The sequence below is a fragment of the Carlito syrichta genome, unplaced genomic scaffold (genome assembly GCF_000164805.1).
Source record: "Carlito syrichta isolate Samal-C Ts95f unplaced genomic scaffold, Tarsius_syrichta-2.0.1 Scaffold138631, whole genome shotgun sequence".
In the NCBI taxonomy this organism is placed as follows: Eukaryota; Metazoa; Chordata; class Mammalia; order Primates; family Tarsiidae; genus Carlito; species Carlito syrichta.
In genome coordinates, this window is record NW_007082727.1 from 110,475 (window position 1) to 112,713 (window position 2,239).

The window sequence follows — 2,239 nt, forward strand, 5'->3', positions numbered from 1 at the left end:
AAACAGATAAGTAGAGGGGGAAGGGGGAAGGAAATGTCATGCCCCTTCCCTTAAAGGGCATACCTAGAAGTTATACCAATCACTTTTGCTAACATCTTATTGGTCAGAACCGAATCATATGGTCAGACCTAGCTGCAGGTTAGAATGGAAAATACAGTCACTATTCTAGGTAGCTATAACTCTGGGTTTCTGCAATAATAGAAGAGGTGAACACATTTAGGAAAGAAATAGCAATCTATGCCATAGCATATATTTTTAAATAATCATTTAGAATTACAGTTAACTCTGTGTAAATAATTGTTGAAGGGGGATAATACATATACAGAGGGTCATTATACTATTTTCTCTATGATTATATTTGAAAGTTTTATAGTAAAAAGTTCTAAGAAAATTAATTGCATAGGCATATATTATGGGAGTTTGTTGTTGTTTGAGCTAAGAAGTAGCATTTGGCATGGTTCAGTATATCATCAAAGGATGGAAAGGGGTTGGGGAATTTATAGGGTTGTCAAGGACTCCTGAGGCATTACTGAATAGCCTTCCTCTGAGCCTGCTGACAACACAAAATCACAAACAAACAAATACTGTCCTAATCATTCTTTTAAATTTCTCAATCTCTATTTTATTTTATTCCAGTGGCTCAAGGGAGGACACAACTACCTGAAGCAAGGATCCTGTTTCTAAGAGATGATGTCTGATTCAGGCAAATCTAGGCAACATCCTGCGCCACCTGTTCTCTGGGAGCCTGCTAGGGCCACCACACCTCAACCTTCTTCTTATAAGGGTACTACTTTCTCCTTCTTCTTATAAGGGCACTAATCCCATCATAAGTGGCCCACTATAATTCCTAATCTAAATCTAATTACTTCCCAAAGATGTCCACCCCCAAATACCAATGCATTAGAATTGCAACACAGGAATTCTAGGTCATAAGCATCCCGTTCATAACATAATATAAGCTTCATAGGAGCAGGAACCACCAGTGCTGCTCCAACCAGCTTCTGGTTATTCTTTATAAACAACATCATATACAACTTAGTAAATCGAGAATTTGCTTTTGTAATTATGCCTTTCCTTTCACAGTTTTTAAAACTCATACTTAACCATGAAATGCCTGGTTTAAAAGTGGTACCTACCACCTAACAAATGAGAAAACATTTAGGACACTAAAACCTCATTGGAACATTTGTCAGAGGCTGACTCATTAGCTCCAAGGGTCAATCCAGACATTCTTATTCATCAACTTTGGAACCTTGGAAACTTGAGGAAAGAAGGTCCACTTCCTTCCTTTATGAAATGGGGGTAATAACAAGTCCTTTAAAAACAGTCTGTTGGAAAGGGTGAATCCAAACCTAAGTGAAAATGATCTCTAAATATAAACAAAAGGATTCTTTCAAGTTCTTATCCCTCCTTAAACTTACTCTTCTTAAATACTTAAGAACAATTTTTCCTCAAGTTCTATAAAGTTTCTCCTGGCCTCATCATACCAGCCATAAAGTGAGGGTTGCATTCCGAGTTCTACACTGTATTTTCTGACTCTGCACTCACCCACCCTTATAAGACCTCTAGTTCCCCTTCAAAAATTTTTTACAAAAATCACTGCAAAATTCTAAAAGGTTTTGAGTGATCACCATTTTAGCTTTTTCAGGTACAAGGTGGCCTTTATCATCACTATTCTTGATTTTTCCTTCTCTAATAATCTTCAAGGCCTCAGAAGCTCAGGGTGTTATCACAACAATTAAGGAGACCTTTCTCTGAGAACTACAGCTGCCAAAGACAAACATAGAAGGTACTGCTAATTTACAATTTCTACTATTACCTCTGGTTCCTATGTCTACCTTCTTATTGTCAGCCCAGCTATTATTTTTGTTTGGAAATTGGTCCCTATATTTTTCTGCTCACCTATTATATGTTATTGTCTCAAGACATCAGACTTAGTTGAGAGTGCTGACTGCTGTCACCTCCAGAATGAAGTGAAGACATGCTTTCGCCACATTTGGGTTCTGTACTGCTCTGTGGGTCTCAATGCTGGGCTGCTGGAATTCCACTTCTTAATGAGATTTTGATGAGCTGGCTCTTCTGGCTTACTCTTGTAGGCTTTTATTTTTTTATTTTTATTTTTTTTTTGAGTTGGAGTCTCACTCTGTTGCCCAGACTGGAGTGCAGTGGCCGCTCCCGGCCACCGCAGCCTCGCCTGCTGGGCTCCAGCAATCCTTCTGCCTCAGCCTTCCAAGTAGCT

The 2,239-nt window shown here is 38.7% G+C and overlaps 1 long non-coding RNA gene across 1 annotated transcript in view; it reads left to right on the forward strand.

The window, feature by feature from the left end:
• The first annotated feature begins 658 nt into the window (after positions 1–658).
• LOC103251281 overlaps positions 659–2,239 on the forward strand; it is a 2,336-nt gene continuing 755 nt past the window's right edge. Inside the window, exons 1-2 of the long non-coding RNA XR_503715.1 lie at positions 659–784; positions 1,708–1,789. This is a non-coding gene — a long non-coding RNA (uncharacterized LOC103251281). The remainder of the gene's footprint in view (positions 785–1,707; positions 1,790–2,239) is intronic.